The following is a 27,157-nucleotide window of genomic DNA, read 5'->3' as shown; positions in this document are numbered from 1 at the left end:
TAAACACCGAAGTGGTACCTTTTTATCTACTTGCATTTGCATGCTTTCGAACTGCAAGGTTGGCAGGAGCTGGGACGGAGCAATGGGAACTCACCCCATTGTGCAGATTTGAACCGGCAATCTTTCGATCAACCAGCCCAGCAGCACAGTGGTTTAAACCACTGCGCCACCTGCAGTCCCCCCAATTAACAGCATGTTGTGTTAAAAACATATTAAAAGTTTACAGTACAAAATTTAAAACCACATATTAAACTAATTAAAAATATATAAAATAATAACGGGGGAGAGAGAGAGAGAGAGAGAGAGAGAGAGAATATTTGGATTTGTTTAACAGCTAGCAGGCCCCAGAAGCTACTTGAATTCCTTGTAGTAAAGGACAGCTTTTACCTGGAGCCAAGAAGATGGTAAGAGCTGACACCAGACAGACCTCAGTGAAGAGCTCATAACTGGCCACCACTGAAAAGACCCTTCTCCCGGTTGTCACCAACTGAACCTCCCTCAGAACTTGATCATAGTGTCTGGCTAGAAGAAGGTCAGAAGAGGTGTTCTGTCAGGTATTGTGGTTCCGAGCTGCATAGGGCTTTATAGGTTAAAACCAGCCCCTTGGATTGGGTTCAGAAGGATATAGGCAGCCAGTGCAAGTTGTCTGATCCCTGTTAGTAGTCTGGTTGCTGCATTTTACACAAGCTGCAACTTCTGAACAAGGGCAGCCCCATGAATTGCAGTAATCTAGTTTAAAGTTCACCAGAGCATAGATCACTGAGCAGGCTATCTTTGTCCAGATAGAAGCATAGCTGAGCCACCAGCCAAGATGGGGGAGAGCAACCCTGTTGGTTCTCCTGGACTTCTAAGCAGCATAACCGTAGTGTCCTTCTGGAACCACAATCTGAGCTGGGAGTGAGAGGTGCTGCATGGCAGTGGTTCCACTCCTACTTGGATGGTAGGCTCCAGAAGGTGGTACTTCAGGATATAGCTCCGCCCCTTGGATTCTCCAGTATGGTATTCCCAAGGGTCAGTTTTGTCCTCATGTCATTTAACTCTACATGAAAATGCTGTGTGAGGTCATCCAGAGTTTTGGAGTGTGTTGTCATCAATATGCCAACCATGGTAGGTCAGACAACCCCCAGAACTAGCTATGGGTTATAAGGGTGATTGGTTGCCCAAAAGCAACCCATTCTAGGAGAATCCATCTCAATTTGCACAACATGACAACTCACCATGGCTATGTACTGCTGTGTCATACTGCAACAACTATTTCATAATAATAGTGTGCTAGGTGCCCCGAATAGACAGCACAAACAGTGACAATACCTGTCAAGAACATGCAACCATGAGTGTTTAGATGATTTAATGGGCTAAGCACTCTCACGTCTCTTTATTTCCCTTTCACTGGCTAATACTGGTTCAGACAGGGTGGGGGATTTGAATGGAAGAAATGCCATTTGGGGAAAGGGTTGTAGCCTCCCCTCCTCAGGACTAACCTTACTTTCTTTCCACTGCTTCCAGTGAGGAAAAAAATTACTTCCTTCAAGAGGTTGTAAAAATATCTGGGCTCCACAGATCTATCTACACCATCACAGTCCATCAGATTTAGAGCCTCAGCCTAGTCTGTGAGGGTTTTACTGTTCACTTAGATGCACTAGCATCCATCTTGACTGCTCTGCCTATAAACTAGTCAGTAGATGATGTGATTATCTGGGGGAGTTACTTTATGTTCAAGGAATATTGAAATGCTCCAAAATCAGAAACAGAGCCTGCAACGAGATATATGAACAGTGATCACTTTCTCTGTATTTCAGGCACACTGAATTATAGGTTGTTCTCTAAACTCGAGCTTTGGCAAATCCGGTGGAAAAGCCATCTTTTAAAAAGAGATCAAGGTTTATTTCTACATTCTTTCCTGGAAGCTAGTAGATGAGGTACACTTGAACAATAAGGTTATTTTAGAAAGCATTTTGGTATGGACCACTGAAGTACTTCAAATAAGTTTCTAACGGATGGTGTTATTTCGAACTCTGTAGCTGAAAGTTTATAAAGGCTGCTTCTGATGCATTGGTACAAATACTCCATATATATCCCATCATTATTTTGTCACAGCTTATAGCAACTTTAGAACTTCTGTCCAGGAAACTCCAGATAATGTAGCATTTTGGTGTTGATTGCACTGGGAACATAATCTGGTTGTTTGGCTGGCATTAGTTTTGACATGAACAGGACTGCTTACCTATTACTAAGATGTACAATGAAAGAATGTTAATTCTAGAAGGTCTCATACTTTTGGGGAAAGAGTGGGGAGAGGGGAGAAGGTGATTTTTCTAACTCTCACTATTTGTGAAAATAACATGCTCTCTGCCCATGTGGTGTGTGCTGCCTGGGTAGATAAGCTTCCTTGCCAGCATTCAGGTATATTTCTTTATTCACCAGCAGTTGGTGCTCTGCATTTATTTTTATTTCTGCCATTAATTCACACATTGACTACATGCTTCCAATTCTGTTAATGTCCTAAAATGCTCTGCTGTAATCAAACGGTTGTCTGAGGTTTACATTGTCAACTTCAGTTGTCATTAGGCAGGTGTTTAGCTGAATGAGTGATACCTTAGCAGAAGCCTGGACTTCCTGTGACCTGATTTTTGCTCTGTAGTTGAAAGTATGTGTTCAGGTAAGTGAGTGTGAGAGAGGGAGACAAGAGCAAACTACCTGACATAAAACTTGCAACTGCATGCATCCTTTAAAAACAGAACATTAGTGAAGGCCCCACGTGGGATTACAGTGTTTGGCTAGAGGGAGGATTAACTCTTACCTCTCCTAGCAGGATCTCAACAATGACAACAAATTCCCCAAAGCTGTGATTACCCTAAGAAGGAAGTTTCCACAGCTGCCAAGCTTCCCTCCCATGCTAAATATGGTTGATTTTTGTTGTCACCACAGTGCAGGAGGAAAGAGTTGAGCATAATCTCCTGAGCAGGTACCAATACTGCTTTAAAAAGGTTCCCACAGGTGATGCATTTGAAATTGCATCTTGTTTGGCTCTGGAAAAAACCTCATGTATGAAAATGCCATCAGGAAAGTACCCTTCACAAAGCCCTTACAGTGAAAAGAGCGGAGAAGTACCTGACCTTCCCAGTCCATGCTATTCCTCCAGGATGGCACCCAAGCAGCCAGTGGCATTTCTCTTTAAATGTGTCTCGCCTACTCGCCATTATTTTTCCCTTCACCTAATGAAGTTTGGAAGACACCTAAGCATTTTGTTCCAGTTCCCAGAGCTAATGAAGCATGAAAATCATTGGTTAGATAAAGAGCCTGCAAAGTCAACACAAGAGGCCGTGAGCTTTTTGGTTGCTGTTCTCTGAAACAGGGCCAGGTCAGGCATGCCCTTCTCTTCTGATATAAAGTGTTGCTTTCAGAGAGTCATCCTTTCATGGAAAAGTACTGAGCTGGCTCAGAGCTTTGCTGTTCATATTAGGAACAGCACACAACAGCAGGTCAGTGGAAAACTGAAGAAAGTCGTCTGCACGTAGGGTGTTACAAGCATTATTTTTAGATGCTTTTTTCCTAACTTCATACAATTCAGTGCGAGGGAAAAAATGATAGGGCTGCTGCCCATTCCTGTGAGTTTATTGGCAGTTGACGCTGAGCAATGCATATTGAAACTGTCAAGGGATACAAACAAAAGAAATGGCAGGGAAACAGATCTATAGATCTATCCTGTTCTCTAATAGGAGAGCCATGGGGGATTTCAGATTACTACAAGAGACTCTCCAGAAAGATGTGTGTTGTTATGGTCAATTGAATCCTTGGATTTGGAAGGAGCAGCATGACACATTTCAGTCAAGGGGGAAACCTCATTGCTTTCTGGAACTTACTGTGTCATGAAGGAAATCCCAGGCTTCTCTGCGTTTACTTAAAGCTGAAATGCTGCACCACACAGAGCTGATAATTTGAAAAACTGCAGGTCCAAGTTGACTTGATAATTAAGGAGGTAGCACGAAACAGAAAGATATGAAATAGCTCCTGAACCCCCATGAGTGGCAGGGAATAAAATTCCTTCTCAGTTATTGTGCCAAGGTGGGTGCACAGGGAAAATTCCCTGAAGAAAAGTCAGTGCTGTGTTACAGAAGAGCTTCATACCTTGAGTACGTTTTGGGGTTGGCTGGTCATGCTTTCCCCAACCTGGTACTCTCTGGCAGTGTTAGACTATGGGCAGGTTTACAAATCACAGCAAGCAGCCCTGCTTGGCTATCACACTTCATGGTTGTTTACCACAGTCTCTCTGACAGTCAAATGGTTTCTACATTAGCACAGTTTCCATCCTCCCCACTCAAACCTCTCACTGGCAGCATGCATCCCATCAGCCACCATGCCTGAAAGTCAAACCCCAAATGCACACTCCCTGCCAGTCTCACTGATCCACACAGATTTCTGGGTGTGTTCTCCGTCGCTTCCTTTCCACCCCACACCCCCCAAGTCCCTTGTTAATGAATGTATCTGTCCATAGAAAGGGCCTTTTTGAACTACAAGCCTTCTTGAGATTAAAGCATCTTAACCCACACTTCCCTAACCACCCCTTCCCTTACTGAAGAGTGACTGAGGCTTGACTTGGTGCAGGAAAGGCAAATTGGGTGTTCCCCCTTGCTTTCATTCCCACAGTGAACATATGTGTGGGAAGGCTTTGTTCTCCATTCCTCCACTAAGCCTGTAGCTGGCATCTCCTTGCCTCCCTCCGCCCACAGAGTATCTTCTTCCATCCCTTCACAGTCAGGCAGGGTCTTGTCTTGCTGGTCTTGCACAGTCAGGGTCTTGTCTTGCTGCTAGCCCACCCAACACCCCCTTCTCCTTGCCCTGCTACAGCACTCCTTGGCCACCATCATCTCATATGCTCCTCCCACATTCCTCTCTCTCTCTCTTTTGTTGTTGCCCCCTTTCCAAGCAGCTTCAGGAAGCACCCATGACCATCCATACTACCCTCTGAAACCCATCCACCCTGCTTGAAATCCATTTCTTCCCCTCCTTTCTCTTGGCTGTTTTTCTGGCACCAAACAGGAAGAAAGTAGAGAAGCTTGAAAGAGCTGGGAGCAGAGAGTAATCTGTAGGAATGAGGCAAACTGCACCACTTCTATTGTTAGGCAGAGCAGGATATTAGAGTGTAGTTTGCTGGACTGGCACTTAGGGTTGGCACCCTTTCCAGGGAACACTAATAGTTGTATTCCTGGACATCTACTGGACATCATCAGAAACCATGGTGGTACAGAGAAGCCGTAGAACAAACTGTTGTTTCTTATCATGGTTTCTGAAGATTAAACATACCACAGTGAAATACCATGACTGGGTTCAGATGCCATGACACATAAACCATGGTATCATATTATGCAAATCCAGTCTATAACTTCTAGTATCCTCCAGCCAGTCATGCAGTTTCCCCATCCTAAGTGGGGATGCTGGGAAGAGTTATAGTCCAATGCATCTGAAGGGCAACAGGACTAGAAAGATTATCATTGCCTGAAACAAGGAACCTCTTTCAGTCAAACAGTGAATTCAATTTTTCAAAAAGCTTGGGGTGGGGTTCAGTGGTCGGTGGAGCTGTAAAAGCTTGTTCTGCCAGTAACTAAGCTGTAGGATAGGCATTTTGCCCTTTTAGAATGAGGAAACATGCAAAAAAGTTGGTAAACTACAAAAAAAGGTAGCTAGGAAAAAGGGTGTCCATCTGGGGAACCCCAGCTGATTCAATTTGTATAGCCTCCCCAATGGTTTCTCTGAGGCAAGCTTTTATTTTATAGCCAGTCCTGATACAGCTATTACTTAAACAAGAGGACTGGAGTATTCACAGAAAGCAATAATTATAGAGATGGCATTTCTTTACATGCAAAAGTTACATAAAAACGTTATGCTAAGCTACATGTATAGATGCAAATTTAGAAATAATCTCTAATATATAATCCTTTATATCTTGAAATTAGCTAGATATAAAAGAATACATGACACCATTGTGTGGGAAGGCTGTAAGCAGGTAATGTATGTACCTCTGCAATCTGTCCTCTGCCTGCTACCCATGGATGGGCGGTTGCAAGGCCCTTATTGCCTCTTCCTATGGTGCATTCCTTTCAAATCAGTCTTGGACAGGACAACCCTTCAAATATAAGATACCTTCCTGTGCATGACTATTCTCGGATAGCTCTAAAAACAGGGGCATTTTGAGATTTTAGAAGTATGGGAAGCTGCAAAGGCCAGGAAACCATCTGTGGTTGAGGGATGGGGTCTGAAGCTATCTGAGGAACCCTGGGTGGTTGGGTTGGGACTCAGGGCAGGCAGGAATTGGTCCACAGTCCTGAGCTCCAAGAACCATGAATTACAGTGCTGGTAACTTTCTTTTTACTACACTTTTCTCTCACTTTCTTTTCACTTGCACTTCCTGTTTCCTGTACTGTAATCTAACGAAACAAAGTTGTTTGTTAGTGCGGTAAAGAAAGATTTTGGTGCTTCTGTTGTGCAGCAACATACAGCCCGTGAGATAAGAAGGACTTTTTCCCCTTTGAAGACCCCAAGCAACTTTTTCTTTTAGCCAACCAGAAGATGTTTCATCAAATTAATGATTCAGCACTGAATCTCATGTGAATTATGAATGTAGCCTGTGATGAAGGAGCATGCATTATCTTGTGGTGGTGACACATTTTGGAAAAGTGGACATTGCTTGCAAGCAAATTTTGAAATTGAGGTAATAGTCAAGAAAATGGTGTCACAGTGTCTGTTATCACAAGAGACTTTAACCACCAATAATAATAATAAAAAATAGCTAAAAGCACCCAAATTGAATATCAAACTACTTGCAATTTAAAGAAAAAATGCACCTGGAAAGGAATAATAATTAGAACACTTCAGTATGGAATTAGGTCACAGGAAAGCACAGGATGGTGGCGGGGAATGTGCTGAAATGATAAATAGATGCAGAAATTATTTGATTCCAAGCTAAAACAAGGAGAATTCTTATATGCATTTCTACTAGCAAATAACTTTGTCCATGTACTATTGTATAGTGGCCAAGCTACTAGTCAATGGCATCAATTTTCTTCGGATGGGAAAAGAGTCAGATGTGTTAGAGTTTTTGTACATGAGGCTGTGAATCTGCTGCATCCATTTTGGGCTTTGTCAGAGAGTTCAATGCAAGAAGTATTTTTCCACAACTTAGCCTTTAGATGGCACTGGCATAGTAAAATAGTACAAATGCAGAAGAGGAAATCACACTTTCCTTTCCTTTTACAATTAAGTTCCACGTTATCTTTGCTCTCAAAAACAATTGTTGAAAGTGCTAGTTAAACACAAAAGTGAAACTGGACAGTCATAATGACATCTAAAGAACTGAATAGGGACTGCTGAACATACCATAAATGTGGAAACTGCCCAGACAGCTTTGGCTGTAGGACAGTATAAAAATGAAAGTGATGATGATGCTAATGTATTGTGAAGAAAAATCCTTAGAATCAAAGGACAAGTAAATCTGGAAAGTAATCATAACTATAGCAACACACAGGTGTTTAGCTCCCAAAGTTGTGTGAATGAGTCAGCTGAGGATTCTCTGAATGCATCATTCTAAGTATTCGTGCACAATGATTAATTAGAGACTACTACTTCCTGTATTTGGGTAATTCGTTCGCACAAAAGTCTTGAGAGCTAGATCACAGCTCTGATTTTACATACAGGGATTAATAGAATCATATAGTTGTAGGGGGCCCTACCTTGGGCCCTGCCTCCTTTCTCTCCATCATCGGTTGCTCAGAGATTCTTCTATTTCTGCACAGTGCCCCATCCCGTAACATTGAATTATGTCTCAACTGAAATGTGACCCTCAAGACTGTCTCTCAAATGGAACTCAGCCATTGAACTGAACGTGGTCCTAAGTCCCTGCTGCAGACCATCTAAGTCCAACCTTTTTGCTTGATGCACGAAAGCCAAAGCTGGAATTATCCAGTCTCCATGTGAAGACTTGCCCAAGTGCAGCCAGTAAGTGTGCAGAGATCTGCACTAATATGAACTAGATCCGTGCAACAACCATTTGCACACTTGTGGGTATCGTGTCAGATTGGAATCTTCTCTGACTTCCTTCAGCAGGAAAACAAGGTGGTGGTGTTAGGGAAACAAGGAAGTTGCTTTGGTTTTAGTGGATATAACAACCACAAACAAAGAATAGAAAAGAAGGCTGGTTTTCTTTCCTTTGGAAAAAGTCTGCAGCCTTAACATAACATGCTATGAGTGAATAGGCTGTCTTCTCTTCCCCCTGTGCCAGTTCCCATTTTCCAGAGGTGCTATTTGTCCTGCAGAGAAAAAGATACAGGTAACTATAGAGAAGCATTTATGTTTTCCTTTTCAGTACTCCATAGAGGTGTTCAAAAAAACCGTATTTTAATGAAAAGCCTCAAGAGCTCTGAGGAACAGCCAGTCCTGGGAAGCCACTCTTCAGTTCAATACTGGAAGAAGTGTTATGATCAACATTACCTCTCCCTAATTCAGAACTTCATATTGACAGAGTTAGAATGTAACCTCAGGAACACTCTGATAAAATGACTGTTGGGCCTAGCAGAAAGGTTTTTCAGCAGCAGCTAGCGGTTTTTGGAGACTTCCCATTTAAAAACTTGACCTCAGGTTTATGAAGCAGACTGGTCACACAGTTAATAAAGCAGTAATATATTTCTTCCTGAGAATAATGAATAACTTGCTACCATTTCTCATTTTTGTTGCTATAGTGAGTTTAATGCCCAACCAGACCTGGCCTGTTCATCCAATCACTGCAGCTTAAACAATGGTTAGTTAAGCTGTGGAATCTGCAGGGCATCATTTGTCTAACTACTTTCCTGGATGCAGCTTGCTGTGTCATCTGAACCTGTGCAGTATGGTTTGTTTGAGGGGAAACAGCCTTCAAATAAACCATGTCCTGTGATCTGGGCCATCACCTCAGCAAAGGTATGCTGTCCACTGTCCAGCAGAACATTTACTGAAACAATGGAGAATGTAGGGCAGAGGCACTTACAAAGAGGGGCAGTGGGTGGGAGATAGGGATGCTTCTCTGCCCACTGATTCTCTCGTATTGCCCCTGCATATCCTCTCCAGTCAAATTTTATCTCCAACCAGACTCACCACGTGCCTGGCTGGGGAAAAATGAGAAGTTCTCCTGTGCATTTGTTGGGGAGAACAAGTAGGTTGCTTGGGACCAGGATACCTGAAGGAACGTCTCCTTCCTTATATGCCCTCATGCCCCTTAAGATCTGTGGGAGAAGCCCTGCTCCGGGAACACTCTCTAAGAGAGGTAAACAGGTCATCAACTCAGAGTAGGGCCTTCTTTGCTGTGGCGCCCAGATTCTGGAATGTACTTCCCAGAGAGGTATGCCTGGCACCAAGCTTATACTCTTTTATTTAAACTTTTTATTTAAACAGTATTTTAAAATTTAACAGCTTTCAAGTTCAGTAGCTCTGTTTGTTTTGTGATTTATTATTTTCTACTGTTCTATTATTTATTGAAATTGTTGTTTTAAGTGTTCTTTTAAATATTGTAAGCCATCCTGAGATCTTGTATAATAGGATGGCATACAAAAGCTTTTAATAAATAATAAATAAATAGATGGGGGAAGGGTGCAGCACTTCATTTATTTATTTAAACCATTTTTATGCCGTCCCATTTGCAAAAAGCCTCGGGGCGGCTTACAAACATCAATAAATAAACACAAATAAACAGCCATATAATCAGACTTAAAAAACTGGAAACATCTCGGCATGTACATAAAAACCCAATAAATACAATTCATAAATTAACAATTAAAATAACTTTTAAATAAAAAGGTCTTGGCCTGGCGCCGAAAAACAAATAACGACGGCACCAGGCAGACCTCTCTGGGGAGCACATTCCATAGGTGGGGCACCATCGCAGAGAAGGCCCTCCTCCGGGTACTCACCCTCCTAATATCTTTCACGGAGGGTTCCCGGAGAAGGGCCTCTGCTGCCAATCTCAAGGGGCGGGAGGGCATATATGGACGCAAGCGCTCCTTTGGATAACCAGGTCCCAAGCCATTGAGGGCTTTATAGGTGATAACCAACACCTTGAATTGGGCCCAGACTTCAATGGGGAGCCAGTGAAGCTGACAGAGAACTGGAGTTATATAGGAAGAATGCCCAGTTCCCGTCAGCAATCTGGCAGCTCTGTTTTACACCAATTGAAGTATCCGGATCATCTTCAAGGGTAGCCCCACGTAGAGCGCGTTACAGAAGTCTAATTGGGAAGTTACCAGTGCATGTGTCACTGCCACCAGGCAATCGTTCTCCAGGTAGGGATGCAGCTGATGGATCAGCCGAAGCTGAAGGAAAGCGCTTCTCGCCACTGCCATCACCTGAGCTTCTAATGACAGCTCAGGGTCGAGGAGCACTTCCAAGCTGTGAACCTTATTCCTAAGAGGGAGTGCAACCCCATTCAGGACAAGATCCAGACCCCCACCCCAAAGCCAGAGCCACCTACCAATAGGACCTCCATCTTGTCTGGATTGAGCTTCAATTTATTGGCCCTCATCCAGCCTATTACCTCGGCCGGGCACCGGTTCAGCACAGCCACTGCCTCACCTGGATTGGTGGAAAACGAGAGGTAGAGCTGGGTATCATCAGCGTACTGATGATTCCGCAGCCCACACCTCCTAATGACCTCTCCCAGCAGTTTGATGTAGATGTTGAATAGCAAGGGGGACAAAATGGACCCCTGCGGAACTCCATGGCATAGTTGCCATGGCACAGAGCCATAGTCCCCCAGCACCACCTTCTGGAATCAGCCCTTGAGATAGGAGCAGAACCACCGCAAAGCAGTGCCTCCAACTCCCAATCCCACTAGCCTATCCAAAAGGATACCATGGTCGATGGTACTGAAAGCCACTGAGAGGTCCAGGAGAACCAACAGGGATGCACTCCCCCTGTCTCTCTCCCTGCACAGGTCATCATACAGGGCAACCAAGACAGATTCAGTACCATACCCGGTTCTGAAGCTGGACTGAAATGCGTCCAGATAATCAGTTTCATCCAAGAGTGCTTGGAGTTGTCCTGCCACCACCCGCTCTAACACCTTGCCCAAGAACGGGATGTGGACCACCGGTTTATAATTGGCGGCCACCTCTGGATCCAGGGTTGCCTTCTTTAGGACTGGCCGGACTATCACCTCCTTTAAAGGGGCAGGTACCTGTCACTTGCCCTATATGAGAGTCTGTGTGGTGTAGTGAGGAAGGTGTTGGGCTGGGACTGGAAAGAAATGGGTTCAAATCCCCATTTGGCCATGAGGCCCACTGAATGACCTGTTACAGAATCTCAGATTGTTGTAAGAGTAGAAAGGGGGAGTCCATTACTTCGGTTCCCTGAAGGGAATGTAACAGAAAAATGAATATGAATGTTCCCTCGCAAATGCTACTGCGTTTCCGTTACAAGGGAAATTTGAGCTTGGGAACCCTGTTTTGGGGCAGTTTGGCCCTTATAAGAAAAAAGGCCCTTAATACACACACACACAGCATTTTTAAAGCAAAATTGTGTTTTTACACTAAAATATTTCTATTTTAATCATCATATTGTAGAGATGGAAAAGGTGCATAAAAGAGCAACAAAAAAGACCAAGAAGCTAGAGCACCTTAATCTGGTGCTTTAGCAAAGTTGTTACTTCTGTTAAGAACATAAGAGCATATCATTTATGCATTTTTGTCAATTTTCCCCTGCCTTCCTATATGTTTCACTACACAACCACAATATGGCACTGTGTATAGCAAAATTGCAGAAATACATGTGATTGTTTCAGTGCAAGACTTCAATATTAGTTGTTTATCTTCCACAAAAAACAAACAAACAAAACCCTGCAGGAAAATGTTTGGAAAGGAGAAGTCCTGGAGGATTATGATAATGATTAAGATAATAGATGTAAAACACCTGCAAACTACCTGGAGTAAAGAATCATGAGTGCAAAATAAATGCCCTGTCTGGAGAAACCCTTAATCCTTCAGTTTGTAACACCTTTATGCTAGTGCATTTTCAGATCTCCTCACTGATGCTGGCTTGTCTCTTTAAATGAACAATCCATTAAACAGAGTCACTGAACTTGTGTCCCTCTTCCAGTAGCCACTGGAAGTGGAACATTCCCACTGTTCTTATGTGGGCTTCCAATAGCCATCCGGGGCATGATGCTAGTCTAGATAGCATTCAGATACCTACATACTGATCCAGTATGGCTCTCCTTATGTACTTAAGCAATGAAAATTGGGGAATCACTTAGAATGAAAAAATGCTTGCAGATCTTCTGTTTTCAAATTTTCATATTTCAAAAGTGTTTTGTTCCTGCTTGGAAGTTACAGAAACCATTCCATCCAAACAATGGAACCGACCAGACAGTTAATGTAGCCCCTTCAGTTGGTCATGTTAATGCTGACATTCTGGGCAGGTTGGTTTTTTGATCAGGGTCCTGGAGAGATTCTACATCATTATTTTGTTTGTCCATAATAAGTGGGGGCAAGTTGGCTACCTTGATTAAAATGCCTTGAAGGAAGGTGGTCTTTTTGCGAGATGGTGCCTTTTCTGCTTTGCTGATTTAAAGTTTCCAAGTGCAGTGTGGAGGGCAGAGGCGCTGAGAAAGAACAGGGAGGTTTCCACTCCTCAAGGTTGCTTTGATTTAGTTTAGTTACCTTGATTTAATATGTACTGGGAACTGATTTCATTTTCCCTCTCCTTGACATTGTTTTCTGCTCCCTCCTCCCACAGAAGTAAGCTGCATTATCTTGCTACAAGGGTGATCTCTTTCTGGAAAAGAAAGAAAACAATTACTGTGCATATGGCATTTCCCCCACAAACTAAAAATCTACTACATGTGACTAAAAATTCATGTAGAAATCAAAACGAACACACACTTATCCACCCTTTAATCTGTGCTGAATATATATTAATAGATTGACTTTGTCACTGAAGGAGAAAGAAGATACTGACTTCTATCAAACTTGAGACTCTTTTTATTATTGGCTAGAGAAACAGGGCTTTGCATAGATTTAAATATGTTCATAAGTTAACATAAAAAGAAAAAATGTGGGGGGCTGACTCAGTAGGTCCGATGTTTCCGATGATTGATGTTGTTTTTAGTTTTTCTTTGTATTAGGTTTATTTAGAATAAAACTTATTTTAAAAAATATACATTAATAGATCATTACAAAGATGCTTATCTTAAAAATAATCAGTAGTAAAGAGGCAGGCTGCTTGGGTTGGCTTAAAGTCTGGTGTCATAGGAAGAGACTATATTTGAGGCATGGACATAGATTTAAGGGGTGTTTGAGAGCCTTTCTGCATGAGGCATTTACTGTATGCTCATCATTCTTCATTCACGGTAGTTTACAGATGCTTTACGTCCAGGGCCTTTCCCATTTCCATGGCTATTTGTTAGATAGAGGGAAGTCCAGTATGATCTATGACTGGAGGCATGAAACCCTCACATGTTTGTGCAATACCACAGTGCCATCTGTTGTGTGCCATCAAGTCTTCTCCAACTTATGGAGACCCCATGAATGAAAGCCAAATGTCTCCAAAATGTACTCTCCAGAGCAGCCCCACTCAGATATTCCAAGTTCAAGGCTGTGGCTTTCTTTATGGATTCAATCCATTACAGTGCCATCTAGTGCATGTGGAAAGGAACATGGAGAAAGACAGAGAAAGAACCCCCCTGACTGGAACATAAAGGAGCCAAGCTTAAGTTCAGAAAGAATCTGGAAGCAGAAGCCTTGGTAAAGTACTGGATTAAAAATCTCATCTAGAAAAGCCTTGAAGCTTCTATCTAGCTTCTATCTGCACTGGTATGAAAACCCAAGGAAGCCCAAAGGGATTCTTTTTCCAACTAGAATGGACAAACTTTTGGATTGCCTTGCATATTTCACAACAGTTCTGTGCATCAAGGGAGTGGAAGGGAATTTATTTATGTTATATTTTATGCTGTAAGCTGCCCTGAGGCTTTTTGTGACAGGACGGCATAGAAATATTTTAAATAAATAAATAAACAAACAAACTATGGAAGTCATCATGATCACTATGCCAAACCGTTGAGAGTCAGTTAAAATGCACATAAAAGGCACTGACCAAAGACAATGGAATGATACAAAAATTAATATTCCATTGGAAGTTAACTCTAGAGCATTCTAGTGTGCTACAAACAGCTGCCTATATTCAGCTGATGAGTGGAATTTATAAGAACACCTCCAAATCTAACTCACCTTGATCTTTCCCCAGTATACTGGAATGCCTTTTGTATATACATTACTATATACTTGTTCTGGGCTTCCTTTAAGCTAAGTAGTTTTAGGCTACTTATAGTCCTGAGAACTTGGTAAAGGACAGGGTAAAAATACCTTAAAAAATAAATAAGCTGTTTGTTACAAAGAAAAGCCAATCTGCTTCTAAAACAGGCATAATAATTTGATTATGTTTAGGTAATGATATTTGCTGTTCATCTAGCTCCACACTTTCTAATTTATTAATGAAGTCAAGAATTAAGGTTTTTATTTAAAAAATATAAAATTTCAATAATACACTTATAAAGTGAAAAAGAAAAATATAACAACCTAGATTTTATGACTTTTCATACAAGCGTATGAAATGTGTATGCATTTTGTGGAAATACAGCTTTTTAAAAAGGGCATCCACACATTCAAATTATGATGACCTCAGTCCTTTGCAGGAGCTGAGCATCTGCCCTTCCAATGTTGTAATATTAGCCTTTTAGCTGTCAAAACCGTGCATTTGCACTCACTATGAATTCAACTCCAGGAAGTGGGTTGATAAAAGGATATGTATATCCAGGGATTTTTTTGTCATAGAACGCACCGGAACAGAGCTCTGGCACCTTTTTTCAACAGATTTCCCAAGTTTTAAAAGTAACTTTTGCAAATTTGATGTTTGGTCCATGTGGATTTGAATCACCCTGTCGAGTGTAGCAGGTCGGTGGCAAAATCATTAAAACGATGCATGCGAGCTGCTTGTGTGTCGAATCCAATGCATGCGTACTTCGTCCACACTGGTTGTGATGGCGCTGCTCGACTTGTGGTGCTGCTTGGCTTGTGATTGGTCGTGTGGTCACGCACAAGCGTGCTTACTGCGGGTGGCAACCGTTATGTTTCGTTACACAACTGACGTGTGTGTGTGTGTGTGTGTACAGTGATTGACTACATGCGAAAGGTAAATAATTTCATGAGTTCCAACACCTTTTTTCTTACAAAGAAAGCACTGTGTATATCAGTAAACATTTGAAAGAACTCCAATGCAAGGTTTATCCAAAAAATAACCTTACAAGAAGATGCAACCATTGAACCTCAAAACATATGATTAAAAGAAATATTAGCTGTCTTATACTCTCGTGCAGTGATGGCGAACCTTTTAGAGACCGAGTGCCCAAACTGCAACCCAAAACACACTTATTTATCGCAAAGTGCCAACACTGCAATGAAACCTGAAAACTGAGGTTTTAGTTTAGAAAAAACAACTCACAGCCAGTCCAAGCAAATATATATATATATGTCCTTGGCAGTGCACTGACCAGCCATGCGAAAGCTTGGACGAGTCGCAGGTAATGAATTGAGGCTCGTGACATTATCGCCTGGCACCACTACTCCTTTCCAAGCATGCGCATGGCCCGTATGTCTGCTGTTATCCGATGCTCAGCTGCTGGGGCAATGCTGGGTCGACTTGGCTTGCACGCCGACAGAGAGAGCTCTGCGTGCCCGCTGTGGCACATGCTCCATAGGTTTGCCACCACTGCTCTAGTGGTTAGTCCACTTAGGCAAACATTACTAAAGCAACTTTGCTATGCACGATAGACATGTAAAAGATTTTGTCACCTGAAATCCAAAGATGCTTCAGATTCAGAAGTTAAAGGGGCAATCCATTGCTTAAGTAAAATTGGTTTGATAATGAACAGCTGGCTCCTGAATATGCATGAATTCAATGTAAATATATATTGAAGGAAATTGGGGCAATAAAGGTGAGCCACAAGCAATTTTTTAAAAAAGTGCTGTTCTTGGTTTCTCTGAAACAGAAGTATTAAACTCTATTTATTGAAACATGTTTAGCTTTCTCAGAATGCTATACTGATACAAATAAACTTCAAATTTACATATGTAAGTTGGCTTGGTGGATATCATTGGCCCATGTGATACTTTTACAGTGCAATGCAATCAGTAAATTTCTACTCAGTAATACGTTCCACTTTCCTACTTACCTAGGGTCCCATTCCTAGGTAAGTAGGAAAACAACTGAAACCTGAATAACTTTGTTTAGGATGCTGAACTTCAACAGGTTGACTCTCCATTCAGATGATGCCTTAGGACTATGATCATATTTTTCACCAAGCCATTTGGCCTCAACTAATGGTTGAAAACAATATTATTTTTGCAATACTGTATGCAAATATATGTATGTATGTATGTATGTATGTTACGGTACGTAATAGCAGTCAGTGTTGAATTAGCAGCTTTGTCCAATTAATGGTACCTGCAAGGATTTGCACCCAATCAAGGATACCTACTTCTTATTAGATACCTTCTGAGGATCTTAGAGATTCCTGCCTGGTATATTAAAAATTCTGTAGGTTGGGAAAGGGCCAGAAGGTAGATCACTATGTCAACTTGTCAGCTCTTAAAAGCTTCTGGCAGCATGCCTAATGGTCAGGAATGCTGGGAGCTGAAGTCCAAAACATCTGGTGATCTACTTTCTGGTTCTGTTCTGTTCTGTTGTGACCATTCATACACAAGGTGGAAGAAATTTATTTATTTTATTTTTCAATTTATATCCTGCCTTTTTCCTACAAAAGGCTCAAGGCAGCTTACATCATTCTCCTCCTCCATCTTATCCTCACAGCAACAACCCTGTGAGGTAGGTTGGGCTGAGAGTCTGTGACTGGCCCAAAGTCACCCAGTTGGCTCCATGGCTGAGTGGGGACTAGAACCCAGATCGTCTGAGTCCCAGTCCCATGCTCTTAACCACTACACCACACTGGCTCTGGAAGTGCAATGCACTAATAACAATGATAGTCCCAATTTATATCTGAAGGTTCCACAAGGCAAACACCTTTAAAACTGCTTTGTGTATAATGGCAGGAGCTGGGACTGAGCAACAGGAACTCACTCCGTTGTGCAGATTTGAACCTGCGACCTTTCAATCAACCAGCACAGCAGCACAGCGGTTTAAACCACTGCGCCACCTGCAGTCCCTCTTTGGGTATAAAGTGGTAGCCTAATACCCACCTGGCAGGAGGGGCTGTAAAGTTCTTTCAGTCTTCTGCTGTGAGACCGTTTTTGCCTCTTAGGCTGCAAACCAAGCCCCACTTCCCTGGAAGTAAGCTTCACTGAACGAAATGGGACTTACTTTGAAGGGCAATAGATAGGAATGTGCTATCTGTGTCCTATCATTATTAAAGAACCTTTTGATTATTCCTCCTACCTCTCCCATCTACTGGCTGAACTGTGATCTTAATCCAGATTAAGACAGAACCCTATCATCTACACACCGAAACATCTCCAATAACTTTTCAGAGAGATATTTATTTACTTTATAAGTAACTCTTCTGCCCTATCAGGGCCCTCAAAGAATTACAATAACATCAGAACAAAGTAAGAACCAAAACCAAACATTTAAATTACCCATGCATTTTAAACTGCATTCAGATATGCCAGGGGTAGACAAGGTGGTCCTTGAGGGCACCAATGCATCCTCAGACACCTTTCCTGGTACAAGCCCTCCAACTTCTACGAAACAATTAACCTATTTTCTTACTGGCAGCTGGGACTTCAGTGAGGTTTCTGCCGATGGTGGAAACTGTGAGTTTACAGTATCAGACTCAACCTCTTCCTTGGACAGAGTCTTTTGGACAGTTTACTTGTCTGTTGTGGCTAGCCATGCTTAGTGGTGATGCCCAGGACATTTTGTGCTGGTGTCCAGGACAGTCTCTCAACTGGCCAAATATGCCCATGGCCCAGAAAAGAATGGCTACCATGCTGGCTGTCTTCCTGGGAACAAGAGTTGTTGTCCTGAACTAGGGATAATGGAGTTCAGGTTGCATTTTAAGTGAAGGGACATGATTTTCACTCCCCAGATCTATATGCAGATCAGAATACAGCGGCCTTTCTCTCTGGTCAAAACAGCAATGGCAAGGAGAAGGACGGAGAGAGACGCCACTGCCAACAGGCTCACTGCTTCTCTGCCTGCCCAGCAAGCAAATGGTAGCAAGTGAGGAGCAACAGTCACCAGCACACTGGTGAGGAGGAAGGGGGCCACTGACCAAGGGCCCTCACACCGAGCTCATGTTTAAGTGCATTGGTTGCATTATGAAGCTGCAAAACTCTTACAATATAAGGCACAAGCAGGCAAAGTTCACAAGAATCCTGTTTAGCCCACAGCCTGTTAACAAGGTCCACTCTGAACACAAAAAGGTTCCAGAATGGGAGGTGACAAGCATTGCCCAGGTACAGACTCAGACCTTTTCTCTTTTTGCCTCCCAGGCTTGAATTCACGGCTAGGCTAATGTCAGTTTGCATAAATCTCCACAATTCCGTGAATTCAAATGCACAACTCTTTTGCTTTATTTTTTTCCCCGTGGGAGATGTGACAAGTAGGAACCCCAGGGCCTCTTCTGACCCCCTCTTTTGTTTCCTGCTCCACAGATTTCAGGGCTATCTATGCAGGAAGGGAATACTATCGCCCTCTTGTGGAGAAGCTGACAAAATGAAACGGCCATAATAACTAGGAGAGCCAAATGCAACAGAAGGGAAATTTATGATTCTGTCCTGGCCTCCCAGCCCTGAGCAACTTTCATGGGCGTGTGTAATATTTTCTGCCGATGCTGTGGGAATGACCCATTGTGCCAGGAACATTCACTGTGTTGCTGACATTCACACAGGCACCGCAATGACATGTTTTAAACATGCCCACTCACTACCACCCTGGTATCCATACAAACATAAAAGTCCTGCTGGATCCGACCCACAGTCCACCCAGGCCAGCATTTTGTTCACTCAGTGGCAGGCTATTTGCCCAAGAGGAGACCACACGCAGGGTTTGAGTTTCTTGTCTGGCTCTGCAGAAACCGATGTACATAGGCTCCACACCACTAATACTGTAGGTAGCATATAATGACCAAGACAAGGAAACATCGATAGTCTCCTCTTCTATGGATTTGGCCAGTTCCCTTTTAAAGCTGTCCAAATTGATGGCCAGCAGCATCAATACATCTTGTGGAAGTGAATTCCAAAGTTTAACTGTCTGCCGTGTGAAGAAGTATTTCCATTTATTGGTCCTGGATCTCCCATTAATCAGCTTCATGGGATAACCTGTAACACTGAGTTCTAGTATTATGGGAGAGGGAGAGAGCAAAGTGCCTCTCTAACTGCATTATGCTTAATTGTACACAGGTTTATCATGTTTTTCCTTACTCACCATTTTATAAGGTAAACAATCTCAGCTGTTGTAATTTTTCTTCATGGGAAAGTTACAACAACACCTTGATTATTCCAGTTGCCCCTTTCTGCACTTTTTCCAACTCTGCAATATACGTGTTAAAGTGCAACAACCAAAACTGCATACAATATTCTAACTGTGGTAACACCACAAATCAAGGGCAATATGATATTGGTAGCTTTATTTTCAATTCTTTTCCTAATTATGCCCCACATGGACGTGTCTTTTTCACAGCTGGTCCACATTTTCTGACATTTTCATCCAATTTTCCATTTCAACACCAAGATCTCTTTCATGGTAACCTATTGGTAGCATAGATCCCACTAATTTAATGTTGCAGTTGGGATTTTTTGCATGAATGTGAATTACTTGACATTTGCTTACACTGAATCAGTCTGCCAGTTTGATGCCCATTCTCTCAGTCTAGAGCTCCTCCTAATCCCATTTGGTGTTAATTACCCTAAATAGTCTGGTGTCATCTGTAAACTTGCTCACTTCACTGCTCAATCATAATTCCAAATCCTTTATGAATACGTTGAAAAGGATTGGTATGAGTACAGATCCATGTAGACCCACCGGTTATATGACTCTGCCAGAAGAAATTATATTTATGCCTATTCTCTGCTTTTTATGATTCAGCTAGTTACTGATCCATAAGAGAACCTCCCCTCTTATTCCATGTGTGTGAAGGGCATAAAAGTACCTGTGGGTTTAAAAATATGTACAATTGATTGTTTAATTAATCATTAAATGTGGGCTTTAGCTGCATAACAGTTGCCCTGATGTAGAAAGCTGGTTGCTTCTAGTCACTAGACCAGGACACGTAACCTTTTGGGGCTCATTTTGTGATCTGAGAAACTGCCTGGACACCACCAGCCACAAGATGGCTGCCATAAGAGACATAGCTAATCGCAAAGTGCAAGTGGGTTGTCCAATGGACTAAGCCCAAGCATAATGGAGGATGAGCCTCAACTCTCCTCTCATCCCCATCTCCAGAGCGAAGTGAAATCTTTTTCACAGAAGGCAAACTCTTTTTATCTACCGTCCCCATTTTGGCCAGCCTGCTCATGCTCTCCTGTCTCCCTTTCTCTCTCTTCCTGATTCACCACTAATGATTCTCTCTCTCACCCTCACCCCGTTCATCTTCTGTCTACCCCCTCGCCATGTAGCTGGCAGACACACATACACAAACATGTCCTGCTCTCCTTGCAATTGCAAGCATCCCCCAAAATCACACTCTTTCATTTTCAGGTTCTTTCAACTCCTGCAAGCCCTGCCCTGCCCTGCCCTGCCCTGCTGCCTTGCCTTGCCTTGCCTTCACACAGCCAGTCGCCAGCCATTCAGATAGGAGAGTGCATAGCCCTCCCGGTTCCCCAGGTTGCTTCTGGCTGCCTTTTCTAACACCCCAGAAACATCTCACATCCTGGCTGCTGCTTTTCCATCTCATCATTTCTCATTAGCCCCCACTTTTTCATAAAGAAGTAATAAGGTTCCTTTTTTCTTTCCTGCCCTCTTTCTCTTGGTGGTTCAGTGCACTGCAAGGGAAGGCACTGGCATGCAGTCCGCCACCAACACATAGAAAGGTCTTTCTGCATCACTCAGACATCAGTTGCTGTCTTAATTTATCCCTGTCATCTGATGCAGTATCTTGGCCAGAGACCCTTACAATTTTGAGCCAGCTTTGAGTAGGTCATGCCACCCTTTTGCATGGCAAGGCAGGCCCCATCCTAAAGGCATAAAAATGAAAAATATTTCCACAACAACATGTCTGAATGAAAGTGGGGGAAGAGACAACAGCACAGAACATTAAAGGCTAAAAACAGAGCAGCTAATACCCCCTTGAAAACTCTCAGAAAGGTCGATTGTGGGTTTTTTGGTCTTCTGTCCACAAATAGTTGGACAGAAATAACAAACTTTAAAACCCTAAAAAGTTTACCTTGGGGGAAAAATTAGTAAGCCATAATAACTCAGGAAATGGAACAGCTTTTTGAAGGAGTCGTGAACTCCCTGACATAAGATGGTTGTTGTTATTGTTGTTTTAAAGACACAGGATAGTTAAAAATCATTAATCTTGCCTCAGTGAAAGGGAATTAAATAACCTTTTATGGTCCTTTCTGTCCTGCACTTTTTCTTACACAAACGGTTCCAGAGGGCTAGCTGTATTTGTCTGTGGAGGAGTCTTACAGTAGCTTAAAAGCTAATGCAGTTATTATAGTATAAGTGTTTGAATAATCAAATTAAATTATGTAAGGTTATGTAAATATATGTAAAATTAGGCAAATATATGTAAACAAATCACTTTCACTGATACACCTGTAGGCTGCTCTTTACATTTTTTACTGTTACTGTAATTGAATTGCCAGGACTTTCTCCTTCAAGTAGATTTTAGTATGTCAACGCCTGTGAAGATTCTCTTCTGACAGACATGACAAAGGGGGAAGTGCCTCCCTCTAAAACAGGGGTGGGCAACATACATCTTGCCTTATTTCAGCTCATGTCATTGTTTGAGTTGGTAAGACTGAATGCTCACTAAATTTTGGCAAGGTAACAGCAGCAAAGAAACTGCCTTTCTACTTTAAAGCAAGGCAAGCTAGGAACATACATCTTGTTTTAATGCAAATTTGCACCTCTTCAGGTCTTCTGGGAGCATACTGATTTATTAAAGTAAACCACATTCTCCATGGATATTGTTTGAAAGTGAAAAGTGGGATTTTGTCCCTGTTGATTTGGCTATAATTCAGTGGCAATTTTGGCAATGCGGGCATGACTTGTGTTCTGGGAGTAGGAAGTCGGCCCTGGGGACCCCTGAACTACCCTGTCATTGCTCCAAGAACTCACAGTACTATACTGCTATTAGCTGTATCCCTGTTTGCAAGCCCCTTCAAAACTCATTTAGTTTTCATGTTTCTTTTGCTTTCCTGCACAGTGTTGTGACATTGGCCACTCCCATAGCCTCCTGAATGCTGAAGAACTAAAAACACAGCTTTGATCTCTTCTGTTGCCCTGACAGTAGGGGCTCACTATTTCACCATGTCTAACCATCTTCTATTGAGGAGCAGAAGAGGAAGTGAAGGAGAAGTAGGTTTGCTGGTGCCTGAAGTCTGTCCGTCCGTCAGTATTATCACCATCACTATGTTCAGTCCCCCAGTCTGGAAGTTGCTACCCATTTTGAGTGCCTTTGTCCACACACGCTCTATAACTTAATAATTTGTTGCTGCCGTCAAGTAGTCTCTGACTTGCTTTCTTTTCCTATTGTGACCTTTGTCAACAAGTATCATCCTGCCAATTTCTTTCTAAAGTTGTCCAAAACACACCTGTTTGCTGTTAATACATGTTAATCTATTAACATCTATTTATAAAGTAACTGTGCAGAGTTGAGATATAAAGAGTCACAATGTTAAATGCAAAATGACCAAGTCTTTTCAGCATCAGAAAAATCATACCTGTACAGGTCCGAATATAGATAGGAAGTAGGATCCTGTCAAGCTAACAAGAGGTGTACATAGTTAGAATTGGTATCCATAAATAATTCCACCTACTTGAAGTCTTCTGTGTCTTGAAGAGGCGGCCTGGATACTGTCTCTTCTAAGGGCTCTAGATCCTACTGATGTGGCTGATGGGCTCTAGAAGTAGCCTGAGCGTTATCCAGAAAGGAGTCCTTCAGCTGGAACATGCTCTCTTCCTCTCTCTCTTTCTCTCTCAACTCCATGAAAAGCATTCTTTGTTTCTTCTTCAGAATTCTTTATCTTCATATTGATTGATTTTCCCCCTTCATATTTTACGACCAGCATTTCTCTTAGGAATAAGAGTGTTATTCTTATCTTATTCCTAAAAAGATCTATGTGTTCTAATTTTTCAACTGATATTAACAGAAGGATAATTCAGTGTTTTATGCACATGTCTCAATATCTGCTCCCCTGGGTCTTTATTAGACTTTATACAATGGCCTGGTTCATCCATAGCAGCAATCCAGATTATGGGTTGAATTGTGGGTTGTCACTGAATTGTGGCTTCTTGCTGAATCATGGGGTGATGTTATTTCTAACCCTGCACTTGTTTTAACTATGAGTTGTTAGCCACAAATGACTGGAAGAGAATGCTTAGTTATCTGTTGGGCTGTGAACTCAGATACACGGTTGGTTGCTCTCTGTGTGAGCAAATTACATCACCACAAGAGCAAGGATTCTGGCCAGGCAAGCATTTGTTTTTTGCCCAGTTTGGCTAGTTCCACTTTGTGCTGGGATTTTAGATGATTAATTTCAATTAATCATTTTGTTCTAGTCTATGGCAACCATGCTGATAAATTTGAATTTATTTTTGTTTACTTAGTGCTGGAAGGAAGTGGTTTTGTGCCTGAACTGTACCATAAGAGGACCAGGTCCTCTAGAGCATTCAGTGCTGCAAGAGCCACCCTATGAAACAGACTTCCTATTGCTATCTGGCAGACAGCTACAGTTTTGATTTTTAGACATCTCCCTATGACCTTTATGCAGGCTTTCTCTGAGGCATGGCACTGGAGGTTACACTTATAGTTTTATACATGAACAATCTATATTATAAAGAACTACTGAGCAGTGATTGATTGATTGATTGATTGATTTCCTCTACTGCGCAATAGCTGAAGCTTTCTGGGCCATCCACGACAATTAAAATCATGAAATATAAGAGAGGCTAAATTATAAAAAATTAGAACTACAGAATAAAAGAAAAGTAAAAACCAAAATGAAACCCGGAAGCAATCAAAGGTTTAAAATACAGTGCATAGTTTGGGAGTGCTCCTAGATCTAAAAGATAACAGTAACAAATATAAAACAATAGAAACTGAAAGACTAAAATGAATGGGAAAATAGAATCTTCACTTGGCACTGGGAAAACATTACTTTACATATTTTATTTTTACTTGGCTTTTATCCCAAGAAAATGACACTTTAGGCATCTTTCAATAACAGACAAATGGAACTTGATTAAAGCATTACCAAATACAATAAAAACATAATCAATACCACAACTATAACTGCATAGTTATAGCACTCAAGCCAACAAACTTGTTTACCTGCAAAGGCCCACTAGGATGAAAATTTCTTTGAGTGTTGGTAGAAGAATAGCAGAGAGGGCACCAAAATGTCCCACGGCAGTGTATTCACAGTCTGGAAGCAGCCAGCAAGAAGGTCCTCTTTCACACTGCCATCAGACATGCCTCTGAAGGTGAGGGTACTGAAAGATGGGCCCTTTGAAAGGTCTTAAGATGCAGGCAGGCTGATACTGGAGATGGTGGTCTTCAGATAGCCCCATGCCATGCAGGGCTTTATAGGTCATAATCAGAACTCTAAGTTGAGCTTGGAAAGTCATTTGAACATTCATTTGGGAAGCAACATATACATTTGTTAAAGCAGAGATGGAGACCAGTCTTGATCATCTGCATGTATCTATACAATATCCATTATATATGCCAGGCGGTGCACCCCAGGCAACAACACAGAAGATTTCAAACAATGGAATTATGTTTCATGCATACATTTTCTGTTTATGAGTACATGAAAAGGATTTCCAACATGCAACATGTCAAGAGCCTCTCCCTGATTAAGCTAAATTTCTTGGGAACCAAGTCCTCCCTATACAGGCCAGCACATGCTGTAAAATCAGCTGGGGAGGCCCTGTTTGTTATCCCATGAGAGGGAATGGCTTGTGGTATCCTGATTCAAGAAAAGCACTTCTTGGTAGTGGGACTCCAATCATGAAATTCCCTCCCTGGGGAAGTGCAGTTGACCTCCACATATATTCAGCCAGAGAGCTGCTGTGCAGCTCGGCCCTGGGACCATTGCAAATGTGTTTGCTGTGCTACTTTCTTAGTTCTATGGTTGAAGCTTTCATTATGGTCATTTCTTATGTTGTGCACTGCCCCAGGCTACCCTGAAAGAAAGGGCAGAATAACAAGAACAGCAACTGCCACAAAAACCACATGTCGGTTCACACACAAAGAGGCTGGTTCTCTCCACCAAAACACATCTGTGTGAGCAACTGGGAGAGCTTTGGTGGCCATTTCATGTATGCACAGAGACCAAATGAAGAGTATGCAGCATTCGGTCATCAGTCACACCTGCAAGTGTTTGTTTTAAACTGCTTTAAAGAATAAAACCATGCTCCCAACAGTATATGAGAATGTATGGTACCATAGTCAAATCATATGGAAGGATATGAATCAGATGACTGGTTTATGGCTATCTTCTACAGAGACTCAAGAACAATATCCTGTAATTGGCATTAATAAGCCAGACCTTTTAAACTATATTTTTCTTCCTGAAAGTAATCTGTATCGGGTGGGGCATGTACTACATCTGCTTCACCATTTAAGAGAAAGGCACACAATGAAGCTTATTGTACTCTCACTTTTTTATGACACAAAATGGCATATAATAGCAAGAGCAATATCAGAATGGTTAAAATAAACACTAAAAAGAGAGTGGTGGAAACTTGGCAGCTGAACACTTGGAAACTTTGTAATTATAAGCCTGTTGGACTTTATTAAGAACTGGATGAGCCTTACATTCCTTGAAATTCCCTCCCACAAAAAAGTTAAAAAACAACAAACCATTCGCTTAGTAAACTCAAGGAAAATGCATATGCACATTAACGTGATTTAAAAAAAAATAAATCAAATAAATATTTCGTTTTCTTTTGTGATTCTTTAACAAAGTAGTTAAAATATTAATTTCAGATTTTTTTAAATGAACAGGGGAAAACAGTATGAATCCCATTTCAGTCCTAAAAATGAGAGTGGAGATGGTCTGTGCACAACATTTTGATTATTTTGTAATAAAGTGGAATGATGCAAACCTTTGTTAAGCAACCATTTCCAGCAAGCCAGATTTGTTAGGTAAGTTCAGTTCTCAAATAATTGCTTAGTTTGTAGTACTTTTTTAGGGCTGCAGTTTAAAGCACACTTACTTGAGAGTAAATTCCACATAGTGAGACTTACTTCTGAATAAATATACATGGGATTGTATTGCGTAGCACTCTAAATATTTCGTAAATTACATGGTTTTATTAAAATTCCATGGAGATACCACCTTTTAGATATTTCCTATATTTACCCTTCAGTTTGTTCTCCACTACTATCTGCCTTCTTCTTTTATTAATCTTATTTCTTTTCTTTCTCCTTCCCCTCTATTTTGCTATTTTTCTATTTTTCTCTCATGTTTTGTTTCCTTCTTTAAATCAATCAGTCAAAGATGATTATCCGATCACCTCTCAAATACACTGGGGGTAAATCATAATATTGGATGAAAGTTTAGAGAATTCATCAAAATTTATGTCCTGTCCCTAGATTACGGGCAAAGAAAACAACTAGATTACAGAGCAATCCTTACTTAAAGCTACACGTGTCTATTCAAGCATGCATTCTCACTTCCCGGTAACCATGTGTAGGACCGTAGTTGCATAAATATTTGCACATTTTATGCCTTCTTCCACAACACTCTGCCCAGCAAAGCTTTGCCCAGCAACATTCTGCAGGAAGAATTTAATAGGAGATGGGTAAAGGGAGCGATATGTTGTTATATGTTGCACTTTCAACATAAGTGTATGTTGCAGGTGGAGGCAACGAAGCAGTAAAGTGCAGTAAAGACTCAGAGGGGTGTGGTGGTTAAGATTGTGGGCCTGGGATCCAGGAGATTTGGGTTCT

The sequence above is a fragment of the Varanus komodoensis genome, unplaced genomic scaffold, assembly GCF_004798865.1.
Source record: "Varanus komodoensis strain SLA01 unplaced genomic scaffold, ASM479886v1 scaffold4, whole genome shotgun sequence".
Classification (NCBI taxonomy): Eukaryota; Metazoa; Chordata; class Lepidosauria; order Squamata; family Varanidae; genus Varanus; species Varanus komodoensis.
Note: the sequence above shows the minus strand (reverse complement) of the source record.